Genomic DNA, 20523 nt, shown 5'->3' on the forward strand with positions numbered 1-20523 from the left:
ATTCAATCTATAATAAGGCATATATTTCATATCTGTTAAGCTATGTCCCCAGCCATATTCATCATTGAGTCCCCAAAACAATAGTTCTTAGCCTGATCATTCTGAGAAACCGTAATGCATGAATCAAAAGATCAAATGACATATAAAGGATCATCATGATTAAGATCAGTTTGTATATGATCATCATGTGATGTGTTTTATATTACTACGAAACAATATTTAAACAAGTATTATAAAATCACATCTGGTCCAGTTCTACATACTCTTAGTATGTAATGTACCTCCACTAAAGTGTCCTACTACACTAGTAAATCGGATCTAGGTCACATGTGTTCATAATACTAGTGGTCCACACTAGCAGTAATTAATCTAAAGATGCCACAACTTTATTTTACTGCGAACTATTTAAATCCATTTTCTCAACCTCGATCATCTCATACCAATATGAGATTGAGACGACATAGATGAATTTGCGAATTTTCTTATATTTACTTAATCTTATTAACAATATTATAGTACATAAGCTACATATACACAATAATTCAATTCATTTATTCATTTCATTAAAACCATTGTCAACTGCAATATCTTTAAAGGCACTATTCCCAACACCATGTCTAACAAGGTCTTGTTTGTTCTTTCTGAAACATCATTTTGCTGTGGCATTCCAGGTGCTGTGAGTTGCGATAGAATACCATGCTCTAGCATGAAATATTTGAATTTTTAAACCAAATATTCACCACCTCGATTTGATCAAAGTGTTTTAAGAGTCTTACCTAACTGCTTCTTAGCTTTAGCTTTTAAAAGGCGCCTTATTCTATTACTTTGTAAAACGTCTCACAAGTCATAAATAATTAGAAAATACCACTTAACATATGTAATTCAGTGGAGCCTTTATAAAACATGCAAGTTGGGCCCAATAGTTTAAAATAAAATAAAGTGTCCTTATGCACCATTTAAAGAAAAATAAAATTTAAGTTCCACTGATAATTTTAAAACAAAAGTCCATAACATAATTCCTTAAAACTTGATGCTTATGTTGATCGTTTATTCGCTCATAAGATACCCCCATGCCATACACACCTGTTTAACGCCCAAACGTGATATCCACTTAGTGGTAGTTGTAGTATAGATGGGCGGTCAATTTCACAAGGAGGTAAAGAAACAAAGGACAAATAAAACAGTTAGAAGGTATGTAAATGTGAAAGTAGTAAAAGGAATTATATTTTTGTGGTTTTGAAGAATTGAAATGAAAGGAAAATAAATGATAAAAGGGGTTTGGTGAGACATTGGGGTTCCACAATATATTTTGGTCACCTATTTACTTTGATAATTTACAAATGTATTTGAGTAATAAAATCTCTTAGTTGAAGTACATGCATATGTTATTGTTATGAGAAACCTAGAATCGGCATAATACCATTGGCAATATGCAGTAAAAGACTACTCACAAAATAACAAACTAATATCTAATGCTAATACTATTGTTATGAGAAATCTAAAAGCGACACTATACCATCTTTGCGATAATGCAGTAAAAGACTACCCAAAAGATAATAAAATTAATATAAATTATTTTAGTAAAATTACATAGAAAAAGCTTGACTGAATCTATATAAAATTAATATAAATATTAATTGCATAAATAATGATAGGAATAATAAAACTCAAATATTTGAAAATTAAAACACTTTTATAAAATCAAAATAAAAAGATTACAAAATATAAAGCTTCACCCCTATCCTCACCAAAAGAAAACTCTAGCCTAAGTTAAAAGTCATTCTCACATTTTCCATTGAAAATGTGAGAAGACTAGGCTTAGAGATAAAATGGAGAAGAGAAAATAGAGAGAGAAGTGTGTAGAAAATGTGTGTTTTTCAAATGAAAACTACATCCTATTTATAGGTGTAGAATACAAATAAACTATGGTAGAAATGACATGTGGCAAGCTACAATTGGTTGAGAGGGAAGAACATGGATTGCTAATTTTTGTTGAAAAGAAGACACTTCTATTGGTTGAAAATGAAGGACATGGGTTGTCAATATTTGTTGGAATGAATTGTAATTGACATCTCTTATTGGTGGAGAAGAAATTGCATGGATTGGTGACATGACATCTTCATGAATTGGATTGAGCTTTTTCAATTTGGGCTTGACTTCTTCAAAATGCCAACTTTCTTCATTTTCTTCCACTTTTACTTCATTTTCTTTTTGCTTTATTTTATTCAACCAAAATTGTATCATTTTCCTACTAAATAAAAACAAATTAAATATTTTCATTTATAAAATATATCACATTAATTTCATGAAAATATTAATTAAAATTTAATTTATTTTGACAATTAAAATCAATAAATGTGCATTTTTTACCCTTAATCAACACCCATATGTCGGAACTCCTCACATCACAAGACGTGCCAAAGAGAAACCCTATGTATTATCTGAAAGGAGAATGTAAGGGGGTGAGCTAAAAGCCGAGTAAGGAAGTACAAATAAATACAACAACATTTAAGGAAACACAATAAGAGCATATTCATATCGTTAAACTCATAACATATCATAATCATACGTCATAACCATACATCATATCTATACATCATAATCATACGTCATAAACATACATCATAATCATTCTTTTTGTGATCATGGCCCCACTATTGTCCATATCATGTCTTGAGGTAACCAATAAAAGCATAAAACTGGAAAGACCTCCTCTGTGAGGTTAATAGGATCTCAGGTTTTTGAAAAACCTTGGCGGATCTGCCTTATGAGTTACGTCATATCCTTAATAACTCTTTTTGTAACACCCTAATTTCTCATAGATTATCGAGAACACAGCGTTGGATCATAATCATAAATATTGCTCTTTTATTGAATAAAAACATAAAAATAAATACATGGATCCATGGTTTTTCAAAAAAAAAAAAAAAATCCTTTAACATGAAAATGAGCAACATTTAAATAAAACTTTTAAAGAACACTTTATTAAAAATAAATAAATAGGCCCGCTTGATCTTCCTCGACTATATGGTCCCCATGAGCACATCACGAAGTTCCTAGGTCCCACTCGCCACCGGCCTTTCTATCCTCAATTTTCTGCAGAACAACATCATAAGGGGTGAGCTTCTAAGCCCAGTAAGGAAAATACAAACAAGAGTTAGTCATACAATTATTTAATCAACATATCCTAAATTTCATAAAAGTCATACCAAAACTTATTAATACAAATCATACAACAATAAACCCTAGGTCATATCATAACCAAAATCATATCATACATCATAATCATAAGTCATAGCCATAAATCATAAGTCATAGATCATAGATCATAAATCATAGGTCATAAGTCATAATCATAACTATAGGTCATAGGTCATAATAACAAGTCAGATATAATAAAAAGATATGTGTTTATAAGGGATGGCAATTAAGCCCCAGGCATAAGTCCGTCATACACCAGACATCACTTATGTTTGTCATAAAGTTTTGGCAACCGAGCCTACTGGACATAAGTCCGTCATACATCATTGGACACCTTAGGTCCAGACACACTTACTCTTTATTGTGCCTGAAATGTTAGGTCATACAAACGTAAACTATATCATAAAATAAACTACCTAATTTTCCTTACCAAAAACTGGAATATTGGAGACAAGAGCGGGATTGAAACACCTAAAACCAAAAATAATGAAGCCATAAGTCCTCTAGAGAAAGAAGATGAATAGAAAATCTAAACCATCAAGATAGTAATTTACCGATGACCTTAAGTTTCAAAGAAATTGAACACCTAACCAAAAGTCACAATCACAAGTTAGGATTTGAAGAAAAATGAAAGAATAATAGAAATGAATACCTTGGATAGCTTAGAACCTTGATCTATACCTCGAACACCAGAATCACACAAAAACTTACTTCCCAAGTGTTTATAAAAGCTTTAGATTTGAAAGCTTTAACCCCAAAACCCTAGCATTTCTCTCTAGAATAAACTTAGCAGCTTGGAGGCTCTGAACTGTGCTTGACAGATGATGAAAATGGCTGAGTGAAGGGTCCTATTTATAGAGTTCAAGGAGTGAAACTAACTCCTTTTAAAATGAATAAATAAATGATTAAAAATTGATTAAATTGAATTATCTGTTCAATAGATGCCCATAACTCGGTCAAAGACGTTTAGGAACGAGTCAAAGTTGTTGAGCGTTGTTTCTAGTTCAGAATTCTACGAAAATTCAAATATGGCCACTGGAGCCGATATATCGCCTAGGGTAGGAAATATATCACCCCTACCTATGCCCCGAGGGTCCATGGTTTCGTTCGTGCGAAGTCGACGTGTTTTCTGTATCAAACATAGGTGACATATCGACCCCTATAGCTGCGATATATCGACATACGATGATATTTTAAAGACATTTTTGCACACTTATGAATTTTTTTAAACCATTTTGACTATGTAAAGCGTTATCCTAACAGCTATTGAAAGGTTCTAGAGCTTCTAGATCTTTCTTTTATTAATTTACTCATCCAAAATGCTTAAATCCTTAATAATCAAACATGTGACAAGTGTCACATTCTTAATTATTCTATCTAAACCTTAGGTTATAATAAAAAATATTTCTATGACCAGCTATATTAATCAAACCTTATATTAAAATTAATATTTCTAAACCATAAGTTAAACTTATAAAATCCATAACTATTTCTACGAGTTTCTAACTAAATCTCGACTTTGACCAATATCCACGAAAACTAAAATTCTACAGCTACTACTACTACTACTACTACTACTACTATCTAGCTAAGTAAAATTCCAGGATGCTACACTTTTGTTGGGTCGTGTTCAACACGCTAGCAACCATTTATTTTTTCACACAGCATACAAACACATGCAATCCTTTTCATATCAACACAAAGGAAATACATGTTGCGGCATACTCATCATAACATTTCATGATAGAATTCTATTTTTCATATCACATGATTCATCATCAAAACAGAGCACATTATTCCATGTAACATACAAGTCTTACCATTTGATAGCATAAACATAGAAATTCTATCTAACTTTCTTATCTCAGGTCCTAGCAAGGAAAAAATGAGAAAAACTTCACAATGAGCCTATAATCATAATTAAACATCATCTCTTAGAATCACATGTCAATACTCTTGCCCAACACATACACCCCACGTGTCCATGGGCCATGCACCATGCACACGTGGTACAAGTTGCCCAATAATTCTGAACATACACATCTTCACATAAAGTCACAAAAGAATAATGTTTATTCTACCTATTAATCCTTCATGGTTGCAAAGTAAAAACTATATGATTGAACAATAGGCATATTTTTTAACGTAAACATGTATTTTCATGCGACATGCATACGTGAGGCTATTGTTAAAAAGTAACATTTTTAAAAAGATAATTCCACATGGTTATTCTTACTTTTTCAAATAAAATTTAGCAACATGATTTCCTTACCATTATTTGTCTCTTTAAGTCCCAATTTTTGATTAAATGAGTTAATACATTATTTTTACTTTATAAAAATAATTTATTTAACCTTTTCTTAATTTCTCATAAAATAATAATTCCATGTATTATTTTAAATTGCATATAAAATAACATACTTTGTAGTTATTTAGAAATACTTAATAAATTTCTTGTTTCCTTTAGAAAAATATAGCCTTTCTAGATTAATGAAAATTATATGATTAAATGTGATAATTTACAACTTAAAGTGTGGAAAAAATATATTTTCACTTATATTATTTAAGACTTGAATTATGTAGGTGTAAGACTCAGTAATATTAAACAAAATAATTATTTCAACTTAATAAGACAAACTTTCAGAAACTTTTATTTTGTTTTAAAATCATAAGTTAATTTAAACAAAAACATTTTTCTCATTTAAATAAAAGAATTGCATTTAAATAATTATGTGAAAATTCATGGTTACATTAAAAAATATCATTTTTACATATACATAATGTAGCGTCCCAGATTTGCTAATAAGGCTTAGGGCCTTGATTAGCGTACCTAGAGGGCAATAAGTAGTTTATTATGTTAATGTGTGAATTTGATGAGTATGTGATTAGAAATGCATGTTTAGGTGAATTAAATATGCATGTGGGCCCCGTTTGGTTGTTAGGGGCATGCTTGTAACTTTAGCCCATTGGGGGCATAAATGTAATAATTGTGAATATTGTGATATAGTTGTAATATATCTGTGTTGCACGATCCGGGACAGTCCTAGGGAGCTATTTAGCAAGAAACTCACAACGGGGTCGAATACCTGACTCGGGGTGAGTCGATGGGTATTTCGGGCATTAGACGTTTTATGGGGTGATCGGGATATGAAAATAAATATTTGGAGATATATTTGAAGTTAGAGTGTTTAGGGGGGATTATTGGGGAAATTTACCATTTTACCCTCGGGGACGTTTTTGGTACCCCGAGCCTTTGAGGTAACCTTAGAGACTTAAGTTAAGTAAAACAAAACCAAGGAAGCCTTCAGGTTCTAAGGAACCGACCCAAACCTTTCTCTCTCTCTCTCTCTCTCTCTCTCTCTCCCTTTTCCTTTAAGCCATACCCAGGAGAAGTGTTGAAGATTAAGCAAGGATTTTGGCTCTAGACTTGGGGATTAGCTCAGCTTCAATTTAAGGATTCAAGCAGAGGCTAAGGTAAGCTTTAAACTATGATTTTAGCTATTTAATTATTTGGTTACTAGCTAGGATTCTAGTTTTCTTGAAGCTTTGAAGTGGGAGATTGGAATTGGGATATGATGAGGTTTAAAGCTAGCTTCTTGTTAGGTTCTGCTACTGAAATTGTAATAGAGCTTCTGTGGTAACTGAATTGGATTGTTAGGTTGATTTTGGGGTAAATTAGCTTTGAATTGGTGGAGAAAATTGAGGATTTTTCTGGGTTCGAAGAGTCGGGCCGCGACATTGTTCTTGCTGAGTCGCGTCCCTTTAGAACATTTTGGTGGCCAAGATGAAGGGCGGGCCGCGGCACACCCTAGCTTGGGTCGCGACGCACATGCCTTGTTTTGGGGTTGGGGGTTTCTGGTTGAGGCGGGCTGCGGCATGGGTTCTTGGGGCTTTGACACTTATTGTGCTTTTGGACTCCAAGGAGGTTTTAGGCTCGGGAATCCAAAAGTTAAGGCTCATGATGGATTTTAATACCCGGATTGATAAAATCCAATGTCCCGGAGACTAGAATTATGACCAAAAGTAATTTAATGGATTAGAATTTGATGGGTGGATGTTGTTGAATTATGACCCAAAGTACGGAGAGCGTGAAGCGACGCGTACATGTTTGGCCTGCTTGGCTGCCACGGCCAGGGGTATTTTCGAGAGATGTTTGCACTAAACTTGATTTTGTTGTTTAGTCGAATTTAATTATATTTTTGAGTTGTAAATATTTCTAAACAGTACTTTGGGATACCAAATGTATATTGCTTTATAATTTTTAATGGATGATTACATTTTCAAATTGTATAACTTTTATTATGGTTTAGCTACACTTTTAACCTTAAACCTCGATTAGCGAGTTAATTGCACGTTTTAGACTCACTTAGTTATGGCTCTAAGGAGGTAGGGCATTACAACTTGGTATCACAGCGAGCCAAGGTTTATGGTTCCTGGAGATTGATCAAACATGTACGCTTGCTGTCAATGACAAGCTCTAGTCATTGTTGGTTGGTAATGATTGACTTATATGCTTAGCTGCCCTGGTTGCGTGCTTATTTTATATATAGCATGATGAATGAGTTAACATATGCTATTTGTATGTTATGTGGATTACTGTTATGGTTGGCTGATGTGAATCTGTTACGGTTGGCTGATGTGAATTAGGAGGTGGTTTTGGATGTTGTTATCATGCCTGATGAGCAGCGTCGTTGATTGCAGGCATATTATTGAGATGCCTCGACAGTCATCAAGACTCTGTGGTAGTAGGGCCGAGGATGACAACCAGGGTCAGGACCCTCCACCTGCCCCATAGAATTGGCAACAGATGTTTGCCGAAATGGAAGCGAGACTACAAAGAACTAAGGAAGAACTTCGACAGTTTAGGCAGCAGGCCCTCCTCATGCCACTGGGTTGTTAGTTCAGCAGGCTGTGGCGTCAGTGCCGGTTCAGCCTGTTATGGAGAACAGGTTGGAACCTTTGTATGAGAGGTTCGAGAGGCAGCATCCTCCCACCTTCGAGGGTGGACCAGACCCACTGCGGGCATAGCAGTGGATGAATATTATTTCGTCCATCCTGGATTTTATGAGGGTGGTAGGGAACGAGAGGGTAGCTTGTGCTAGCTACATGTTCAGAGAGGATGCCCGCATCTGTTGGGATGTAGTGACTTAGAGGAGGAATGTTGCGACTATGACTTGGGAAGAATTCAAAAACATCTTTCATGAGAAATACTACAGTGTAGCAGTCCGAGCTGCGAAGGTTGATGAGTTCATCAATCTGACTCAGAACTGGTTGACAGTTACTGAGTATGCTCTGAGATCTGACCGATTGGTGAAGTTTGCGCTGGATTTGGTGCCGACTAATGCGGCAAGAAGGGATAGATTGGTGCGGGGGTTGAATGTTATGATCCCCTGTGATGTGAATATTACTTTGGATCTAGAGACTACTACTTATGCCCAAGTGGTGGACAAGGCCCTTACAGCAGAGTGGGCCGAGGATCAGATATGGAGAGAGAGCATTGTGAGGCGCGATGCGAGGAGGACGGTGCCTCCTTTTATTGGATCCAGTTGGGGTAGTGGCTCCAATGAACAGAAGAGAAAGGCCCAAGATTCTTTTGTTCCTCCTAGCTTGGATAGAAGGGCACAGGGTGACAACTGGAGGAGTTTTCCAGTGTGTCCCCGGTACAGACGATGACATCAGGGTGAGTGCAGGATCAGGGCCATTCATCTGAAGAAAGACTACCCATAAGCCAGGAAATAGGAGCCGAAGCTAGAGTGTACACCTTGACTCAGACTGAGGCGGAGGCTAGCTCCTCGGTTGTGATAGGTTAGATTTCTAGTGTTGGTTCTTCCTATACAGAATTGATTGATTCGGGAGCTACTCATTCATTTGTGTCTGCTAGAGTGATAGATCACCTATGTAGACCCAATGTTTTGTATGCTAGGGGTTTTCAGACTTTGTTGCTGACTGGGGAACTGGTAGTCTCTAGGAGATGGAATAGAGCTTTGCCAGTAGAGATAGACGGTAGGGAGTTGTCTGTTGATCTGATTGAGCTAGAGATGGATGACTTCGATACGATCCTAGGGATGGATTGGTTATCGAAGTATGGGGAAACGATTGGTGACTTTTGAACCAGAAGGGGAGGTACCCTTTGTATTTGTGGGGACAATCAGTGGATCGCATGTACCTATGGTTTCAGCACTGAAGGCTAAAGACCTGATGCAGGAAGGTTGCATAAGATTCCTAGCAATTATTGTGGATACCTCTAGGGTTGTGTCGGTTGGACCGAGTGAGACCAAAATGGTATGTGGGTTTCCAGATTTATTTCCAGTAGATCTATTAGGGTTGCCGCTGCAGCGGGAGATTGAGTTTGTTATAAAGTTGGCGCTAGGGGCGGAGCCAGTATCTAGGACACCTTACAGAATGGCTCCGACAGAGTTGAAGGAGTTGAAGATTCAATTGCAGGAGTTACTGGATTTGGGATTCATCAGACCGAGTTTCTCTCCATGGGGTGCTCCGGTGTTGTTTGTCAAGAAGAAGGATGGATATCTTAGGATGTGTATTGACTACAGGGAGCTGAACAAGTTGACCATTCAGAACAAGTATCCACTGCCTAGGATCGATGATCTATTTGACCAACTACAGGGGAAGACACTGTTTTCTAAGATTGATCTTTGGTCAGGTTACCATCAATTAAGGATCAAAGAAGTGGACAAACCAAACAACGGTTTTCACATGAGGTATGGACACTATGGATTCCTGGTTATGTCCTTTGGATTAACCAATGCTCTAGCAACTTTTATGGATATGATGAATAGGGTTTTCAAGGACTATCTAGACAAGTTTGTGATTGTGTTTATCGATGAGGGTTTGGTGTACTCTTAGTCAGAAATAGAGCATGAGCAGTATCTACGTTTGGTATTGCAGCGGTTGAGAGAGCATAGGTTATATGCTAAGTTCAACAAGTTCGAGTTTTGGCTACCACAAGTCATGTTTTTGGGCCATATTTTCAGTAAGGAGGGGATTTTGGTTGACCCGAGTAAGGTTGAGCCAGTGAGAGATTGGCCTAGACCGAGTAGTGTCCCTAAAGTTTGGAGTTTTCTGGTATTTAGCATGATATTATCGGCGGTTTTTTGAGGGGTTCTCCAGGATAGCTACGCCATTGACTGAGTTGACGAGGAAGAAGACTAAGTATGTGTGGACAGACAGGTGTGAGAACAGTTTCAAGGAACTGAAGCGGCGACTGATCACCGCGCCAGTGTTGAGTCTGTCGATGAACAATGAGAAGTTTGTGGTTTATTGTGATGCTTCCAGACAGGGTTTAGGGTGTGTGCTGATGCAAGCTGGACTATGCATCGAGACAGTTAAAGGAGTATGAGCAGAGACATCCCACGCATGATTTGGAGTTGGCAGTGGTGGTATTTTCACTTAAGGTTTCGATACATTACCTGTATGGTGAGAAGTGCGAGATGTACACTGACCATAAGAGTTTGAAGTACTTCTTTACTCAGAAGGATCTTAATATGCGCCAGAGACGGTGGCTGGAGTTTCTAAAGGATTATGATTGTGATATCCTATACCATCCTGGGAATGCTAATGTAGTGGCTAATGCATTGAGTCAGAAGGGCCCAGGACAATTGTTCAGTTCGAAACAGATATCTGATAAATTAGTTGACGAAATGAATAGAGTGGGTATAGAGTTGGTCGTTGGTCGATTAGCCAACATTACTCTTCAGTCTACACTCCTTGAGAGGATCAAGGAAGCATAGGGGAAGGATTCCCAGTTGAGAGGGCACAGAGAGAATGTCTTAGTCGAAGCGGCTAAGGACTTTTCTATCTCGGAGACGGGGTTACTGAAGTACAAGGGTCGAATTTGTGTTCCGATGGATTCTGATATCCGGCGAGAGATCATGGATGAATCTCATACCACTCCGTATTCTTTACATCCAGGTACGATGAAGATGTACCAAGATTTGAGAGCCTTGTATTGGTGGTTGGGGATGAAGAGGGACGTGGTGGAATATGTGGCCAAGTGTTTAACTTGTAAGCAGGTAAAGGCTGAACATCAGAGGCCAGCGGTGTTATTGTAGCCTCTAGGGATTCCAGAGTGGAAGTTGGAAGATATAACCATGGACTTCGTGGTTGGTTTGCCGAGGGCCGTGGGAAACCATGACTCGGTGTGGGTGATTGTGGATAGGTATACCAAATCTGCCCACTTTTTACCTGTTAGAGCGACTTATACTATGGAGCAGTATGGCAAGTTATATGTGAAGGAAATTGTTTGACTTCATGGGGCTCCGAGGTCGATAGTATCAGATAGGGACCCCACCTTCACCTCCATGTTTTGGGAGAGTCTACAGAAGGCTATGGGCACACAGTTGCGGTTTAGTACCGCTTATCATCCTCAGACAGATGGATAGTCTGAGAGGGCGATTCAGATATTGGAAGATATGCTATGAGTCTGTGTGCTGGATTTTGGGGGATCTTGAAGTAAGTATCTCCCTTTGATTGAGTTTTCATACAACAATAGTTATCGGGCGACTATCGGAGTGGCTCCATATGAGATGCTGTATGGGAGGAAGTGCAGATCACCTATTCATTGGGATGAGATGGGTCAGAGGAAATACTTGGGTCTTGATATGGTTCAGAGGATCAATGAGGCGATTGAAAATATTAGAGGTCGAATGTTCGCCTCCCAGAGTCGCCAGAAGAGTTACTCAGACTTGAAGCGCAGAAGTGTAGAATTTCAAGTCGGTGACCATGTGTTCCTTCGGGTTTCACCTTTGAGAGGAGTGAAATGATTTGGTGTTCGGGGCAAGCTGAGCCCTAGGTTTGTTGGCCCCTTTGAGGTTCTGGAATGGGTTGGAGATGTAGCTTACAAATTGGCGATGCCTCCAACTTTATCAAGGGTTCATGATGTTTTTCATGTGTCCATGCTCCGAAAGTATGTATCAGATTCGACGCATGTACTGAGTTATGAGAATTTGGAGTTGGATTGGGATCTGTTATATGAGGAGAAGCCAGTTCAGATTCTCGATCGGAAGGATAAAGTTTTGCGGAGCAAAATCATCACCTTGGTGAAAGTGCTATGGAGGGACAACAAGATTGAGGAGGCAACGTGGGAACTTGAATCAGATATTCGGGAGTGGTACCCCGAGTTGTTCAAGTAATTTCCAGGACGAAATTTCTGTAAGGAGGGGATAGTTGTAGAGTCCCCAAATTTGCTAATATGGCTTAGGCCTTGATTAGCGTGCCTGGAGGGCAAGAAGTGGTTTATTATGTTAATGTGTGAATTTGATGAGTATGTGATCAGAAATGCATGTTTAGGTTAATTAAATATCCATGTGGGTCTTGTTTAGTTATTAGGGGCATCTTTGTAACTTTAGCCTGTTGGGGGCATAAATGTAAATAATTGTGAATATTGTGATATATTGGTGATATATCTGTGTTGCACGATCCGGGACAATCTTAGGGAGATGTTTAGCAAGAAAGTCACAACGAGGATGAATACCCAACTCGGGGCGTGTCGAGGGGTATTTCCGAAATTAGACGTTTTATGGGGTTATCGGGATATGGAAATAAATATTTGGAGATATATTTGAAGTTAGAGTGTTGAGGGGGGAATATCGGGGAAATTTACCATTTTGCCCTCGGGGACGTTTTTGGTTCCCCGAGCCTTTGAAGTAACCTTACAGACTTAAGTTATGTAAAACAAAACCAAGGAAGCCTTCAGAAACTAAGGAACCAACCCAAACCTTTCTCTCTCTTTCTCTCTCTCTCTCTTTTCCTCTAAGCCATACCAAGGAGAAGTGCTGAAGATTAAGCAAGGATTTTGGCTCTAGAATTGGGGATTAGCTCAGCTTCAATTTGGGGATTGAAGCAGAGGGCTAAGGTAAGCTTTAAATTGTGATTTTAGCTATTTAATTCTGTGGTTAGTAGCTGGGTTTCTAGTTTTCTTGAAGCTTTGAGGTGGGAGATTGGAATTGGGATATGATGAGGTTTAAAGCTAGCTTCTTGTTAGGTTCTGCTGCTGAAACTGTAATAGAGCTTCTGTGGTAACTGAATTGGATTGTTAGGTTAATTTTGGGGTAAATTGGCTTGGATTTGGTGGAGAAAATGGAGGATTTTTCTGGGTTCTAAGGGTCGGGCCATGACATTGTTCTTGCTGAGCCGCGACCCTCTAGAACATTTTGGTGGCCAGGATGAAGGATGGGCCGCGGCACACCCTAGCTTGGGCCGCGGTGCGCATGCCCTGTTTTGGGGTTGAGGGTTTCTGGTTAAGGCGAGCTACGAAAATTAGTGTGCTTTTGGACTCCAAGGAGGTTTTATGCTTGGGAATCCAAAAGTTAAGGCTCAGGATTTATTTTATCACCCGGATTGATAAAATCCATGGTCCCAGAGACTAGAATTATGACCCAAAGTAATTTAATGGGTTAGAACTTGATGGGTGGATGTTGTTGATCACGTTGTGACTAGGTTTTCAACGAGGCTCAGACTAGGGGACTATGCTCGGGACATCGGTTCTTGGAAAGCTCGGGACACAAGTAAGAAAACTGTTGTACCCGTAGAGCAGGGTGGAGCCCTGTAGTTTGTGTTGCAAGGCACAACCCTATATGATTGTGTCGCAGGGCGTAGCATCCCATTGATTGTGTTTATACATGTTTAAGTATTTGATTAATTATTCTATATGTGCCTATATATGAATGAACGACAAGTGTCGGGAACGACGAAGGCCGAGAATGGCAAGGCCAAGTACGACATGGGGCTGGGAGCAGAGTTAAGCACGCGGAGTGCATGTTGCTAGGGTGAGACCCTATAGGATACCTAGGATATTCTCATGGTGTAGACCGTGAACCCAGAGCCTGGTAAAGCACCTGGGACGGCATGGTCGTTTGTGTTTAGCCTATTGGCGGTTTTGTTATGTGTTAGTTGATGGATATGCATATGTTATTTTCTTGTGTGGAGTTTTCTTGTTGGGCTTTGACTCACGGGTGATCTATGGTGCAGGTAAGAGCAAGGGGAAAGTTGACCAACCATGAGTACAGAAAGTGTGAAGAGATGCGTACATGTTTGGCCTGCCTAGCTGCCACGGCCAGGGGTATTTTTGGAGATGTTTGCACTAAACTTGATTTTGTCGTTTAGTCAACTCTAATTATATTTTTGAGTTGTAAATATTTCTAAACATTACTTCGGGATCCCAAATGTATATTGCTTTATAATTTTCAATGGATAATTATATTTTCAATTTGTATGACTTTTATTACGGTTTAGCTACACTTTTAACCTAAAACCTCAATTAGTGAGTTAATTGCACATTTAAACTCACTTAGTAATGGCCCTAAGGAGGTAGGGCGTTACACATAACTTTGGGCATAATTTATTTGATGCCCTAAAATTATCCATTTCATTTAAAAGACATTTCTTATTGTTAAATAAAAAATTTCAGCAACTAATAATTCATTTAAAATCACAAAATTAGATTAAAAATCACTTTTTCTTCATATAAATCAGCATGTGTTAATTTGATAAAGACACTATTTAAATGTGAAATAAAATACCATTTTATTTATATAAAAATCAAAATATCATTAGAGACATCACATGTGCATTTTAAAATATTTTTTTCAACAATTTACTCTCCAATTATATACAAAAATCATAAAGCATAATTAACATGAAATTCATCTTTGCTTCATGTTTCTCAAATCTCAAACCGTAACCTTCATGCTCAATCAGTAACAAATCCAAACACAAACCTTAGCATACACCTATAAACATACTTTCATCCTTACAATTAGATCACTAAAATTAAAATATTAATGACAATATAAACATAAGACTCCCATAAGGATTTTAGAAAACCATAGATGATGCAGCATTAATACCAATATGACCATGTTTATATAATCAAAATTGAATCAAGAACAAGATCAACCATACTCTCCATCCCTTTTAAACACTCTAGGCTGAAACCCAATACCCATGATAAAACAACTCAAATCTCTTTGCATGCTTACAAGAATATAAAGACAACATCATCACATATATTAGTAGACAAGGATTCAACACTCAATAATAAAAAAATTTCTAATCATTTATCTTGCATCAAATCTTATTTTATACAAAAGAATTTTTATTTTTTTCATAATTTAACAATTATAAGATTCTCCCATGATCAAAAATAAAATGATGCCATAAACCAAAACTACATAATAAAACACTTAACCAACATTCATAGGCAATATTCTCAACACAACAAGAACCCAATGACAAGAACAACAACCATAAGACAAAAGGTTCTCATTACCTCTCTTGCTAGAACTCATGGACCCAAATTAGTGGCCATCACCTTTGATCAAACCCCCCTAGGGATTTCGAAAATCATAACAAAGAGAAGAAGAAAGTTCTTAGCATCAAGAAGATAGAAAGATTACTTAGAGGATTCAAACCACAAACCCAACAACACATACCAAAGACTTTTGAAATCCTCCTCTTCTCTTTCATTCCCTTCTTTCTTTCTTTCTTTCTTTCTTCCTTTCTTTCTCTCTCTATCTCACGCTCACACTCACTCTCTCTCTTCCTCTCTCTATGGCCCACGGCTCCCATGCTTGAATGACCTCTTCTTTTCTTTCTTTCCATTTTATCTAACCTAAGGAAATAACTAGTCCAATTAAAAAAAAGGGTAAGTTTCCTATTTGTCTTTATTTTCATTCATTTTATTATTATTTGATTTTTCTTAATTAGAGGAAAATAAAGAGTGCATAAAAGATGACAACTCTTTTCCTATTTTAGCTAATAGTAATCCAATCAACTCACTCAATTTCTAAACCAAAAAGGAAAATAAATCCCCCACTTCCAGTATAGTCCACACACCACACCTCTCTTTCCTCTTTATTTTATTTTATTTTTTTAATTCTTTTAATTAAATCAAATAAAAGGAAATAATGTGTAGGAAATTCTATTGCATGCTCACCATGCACATGCACACACCCAATTGCTAAGGTGTATCACTACCTACTATGCACCTTGGTGCATTCAATCAAAACTCATTTTCTTACATAATTAAATTAATAAATAAATAAAACAACTAATGATTAAATATACTCAATTCCTACCAAACAATTCAAACAATTAAAATATTTTTATCTCTTAACAATTAAAAATAAAACAAAGTATGAAATTAATAAACCATAAAAAAAATTTGGTGCACTAGATCTTTGAAGTCTTTAAATTTGCCAAAAGTTTCTGATTACTTCCTAAGCATTAGGTTAGTATGACCATATCTTGAGTAATGGTCAATTATTTAATATAACATTCCAAAACCCCTGATAAAATAAATTACTTTGAAATGAGTGTCGGGAGTGCACGTGGAGAGATTATGTGGATTATATTATTTTTTGTAATTGAGTATGCATTATTATGTGTATAAAGACCCGCATTTTTTAAAAAGGGGCATTTTCGTAATTTTTACCACTTGAGGGTGTATTTGTAATTATATCTGTTTATGCATTGAGACCACATTATTATGTGGATATATTTAAGATATTAGACAAGAGTCGATCCTTTCGACCATGTTGGTGGAAAATTCACAATGGGGACCAATGCCTGGCTTGGGTTGAACGAATGGGTATTGTGGAAATTTTAAATACTACCTGTATTTCTGGTGGTGAAATAAATGGGAGAACTATTTGTGTTTGAGTGCTTGGTGGATTAATTAGGAAATTTGAGGTGTAGTTTGATATTTAAGCCAAAAGACAAGAATGGCCTTGACCAATTTTGAACAATTTTTAGATAACCTTGACCACGACCTCTGGTAGCCATGTTTTGAACTCCTCATCTTCATCTAGTGTCTTTTTGTATAAACTTAGGCTTAGGACTTGGAAACTAAGATCAAGGGTTGGATTTTTGGAGGTTTTGGGGGTATTGGTAAGGATTGTAACTGGGATTTGCAGCTACTTAAGGTCTTCAACAAGCTTAGGGTTTCTAAATTTGAAGAGAGGTATGGAATATCTACTGTCTTCTCAGTTTCCTCTACTATTCTTGATAAAACTAATGGGGAGTTCGAGTTTAAATTTAGAAATCGAGGATGTTAGGCGTTTTGGATGGTCAAGTAGGGTTTAGAAACATGTTTTTGTATTTGATTTAAGCTTGAATTTGAATTAAAAATCATAGAATGAGGTTGATTTTTGGATTGGGGCAAAATTGGGTTTAGAACCTTAGATTTTGCAATTGGTAATCTTGATGCATAATTTGTGTTGGGTTGGTTGTTTTGAGGTTATATATCAAATGTATAAGATGTGTTGAAGTTAACATTGATGTTGATTCTATTAAAAATAAGTTTGAATCTAATTTGGTTTGAGTTGAGAATTGGAAAATTCGCACAAAAATTAAAGGTTTGGTCTCTGACTTGTGTCGGTCGACCGACCATGTGAACTCGGTCAACCGACTTTTGGTTGGTAGGCCTAGCCACTTTGGCCAGATGGTCAACTGATCTATGCCAGCCGGTTGACTGAACCTTGCCAACAACTTAGTGCCGGGCTCATTTTTAGTGGGTTTCGATGCGTAACCCTAGGGAATCATGACCTAAGGTTCCTAAGATATATTGAGGCATTTTTAAAGAGCATTTGGAGCCTAGGAAGGCATAAAGAGAGTTGTTGGTAGGTTGTGATTTGAAGGGGAACTAAACCTACCTTACATCGTTGTGACTAGGGTTTTGTAAGGCTAAGGAAAGGAATCGCACTCAAGGTAGCTTCATCTGTAGCTCAGGATTGAGGTAAGAAAATTGGAATATGCACATAGAGCAGGGCACGGGCCCATTGTTGAGATATTATGATTATGCTTGTTTATTTGAATGTTGAATTAGGGATATGTACCCCATTTGTTATCTAAAACAAAGAATCATTGCATTATATATATGTTGTGATTGTTGAGCAATGGGCCGTGTTCGACAACACATGCCGAATGTAAGTTGTGATAGCGTAGAGCCACAACAAGAGTGTTGTACACACTTGCTCCGCATGGACTAGAAGCTTTGTGCCCCAGTGCTGTGCCCTGCTCAGCATAGGTCGTGAAACTGTTCATACGGTAAAATGAACATGTTTACTGCTTGTTTGTTATTAGTATGATTGATATATACTTATTTATGATTTATTGATCATGGAAGTTTGTTATACATGCATATTATAACTTTTGTTATGCCTTATGGAGTTTCTTGCTGGTGGCTCACAAGTACTCTATGGTGCAGGTAAGGGCAAAGTGAATGCTGATCAGCCATGACTTGGAGGGCTTTGGAGCAGCGCATACATGTTTTGCTTACTCGACTACCACAATCGAGATTTATTGAAGGACTCAGTGTAAAAGTCTGAATTTTGTCGCTTATGTCAACTATTTGTAAATTTCAATTGTAATTATGTTTTAATCAACTATTGGGATCCCATGTAAACCTTTTTACAGTCGTAATAAAATTTTAAACCATTTTATCCAAAAAAATTATTACGTGGACTTTTATTTTATTTAAACTAAACTTTTGAGTCTAAATAACTCACTTAACGAGTTAAGCACAATTTTCAAACACACAGTGTAACAACTCAGGGTTGGTAGAGAATTAGAGTAAAGCACATCAAGCTTCTAGTCGATACTCAATCAGACTAATGACTGAGGATATGTATGTTAGTCCGCTCAGACTACTCGAAGGTGCAAAGATTTCGCCGCTCGATACTTCCAATCAGAGTTTAAGGATGCGATATGTAACATCCCAAAACTCCTAATGATTAAGAGCATGGATTAGCGTGCCGAAAGGGCACGTGGGATAAATATGTGAATTATATTAGGATATAATTGAGTATGCATGATTACATGAATTAAATATGTTTAAAGACCCATTTTTGTTAAAAATGGAATTTTTCGTAATTTTAATACGTTGAGGATATAATTGTAATTTTACATGCTATGTACTTGAGAAACCAATATTATGTGGATATAATTGTGATATTCGGCATGAGTTGGTCCTTTTGAGCGATTTAGCAGAAAAGTCAAAACAGGGATTTATGATGGGGTTTTATGCCCTAATTAAAACTCAAATTCTTTGCAATCTCATTTTATTATTAATAAAAGAATAGAAATCATTTTTTGACTCGGTCAATCACTTTGCTCACATGTTTTATTTTCATGATTATTTGTTTAATATAAACTTCTATTAAATCCCGAGAATGTAGCTAATCTTATTTATAGTGACGTAATCACAGTGGAATATAAATATGATTATATGTTAAAAATAAGTTAGTCCTAAGATTAGTTAGTGCAAAGGATTTACACTGACTTGCCAATCTACGATATGATCTACTTACACATTACAGTGTTATGTTCTTTCTAGAACATTAGCAAAGTAGATAAGATTGGATGTATTTGTTACATCGGACTGGACCGATATTGACAGTTGATAAGATAAGTAAACATACCATTATTATCTATTCTAGTCATATCATATAGTTGACCATAGGTCAATTCAATCTCAATTCTGAGTGGTTAGTATTCTAACTGATTGTATTATTTGAGTTCTTTGACTTGTTCGTTACCAGCATACCCTACGAACTAGCCCATACTTACATCTTCGGAACTTAGTAGTATAATTGAGTGGGAGTGTTAATCATAGATATGAACATCTATAACCTTTGATGAATAAGTGAAACAATGGTTTCCTTTTAGTTTGGTTCAAGGTGTTAAATCATAAAGATCTCATTTCAGTAATTAAATTAGTTTATTGAAATATCATTTACAAGGAACTAAGTTTCTTAAGGATAAAATACAATGAGGGGTAAAATAGTATTTTAGTCTCACCTCGTTGTAGACTGTCTATAGAGGATTGAATGACTATTATGGTTGTAACAATGGATAATTAATAGCTTATCTCTATTTTTTATAGAGCATTCTATGAATTCAAAAGTGCAATTCCGAGTCTTTAGTGGAGTCACGAGGAATTAATAAGTTAGTAAATTAATTTGTTAGATTTATGATAACTTATTGGAGCTTGATTTCATAGGCCCATGGTCCCCATTGTACCTTGGATAAAATCATCTAGATAGTCTAAATTAATTGATTTAATTATCAATTAGAATTATCAAAGTTGACCAGGTCAATTTTGGATAGTTTCACAGAGTTATGTAATTTTAAGAAGAAAAGAGAAATTGGGGCAGATTTATTAATTAAGATAAATTGGTATCTAAATTAATAAATAAGTTTAAATCAAGGTTCAAATTATAAATAATTAATTTGATAAAGGATTTAAATAATTATTTAATTAATTAAATCAATAGAAAATAATACACACCTTGATTTTAAGTCCAA

Source organism: Humulus lupulus, chromosome 3, assembly GCF_963169125.1.
Source record: "Humulus lupulus chromosome 3, drHumLupu1.1, whole genome shotgun sequence".
In the NCBI taxonomy this organism is placed as follows: domain Eukaryota; kingdom Viridiplantae; phylum Streptophyta; class Magnoliopsida; order Rosales; family Cannabaceae; genus Humulus; species Humulus lupulus.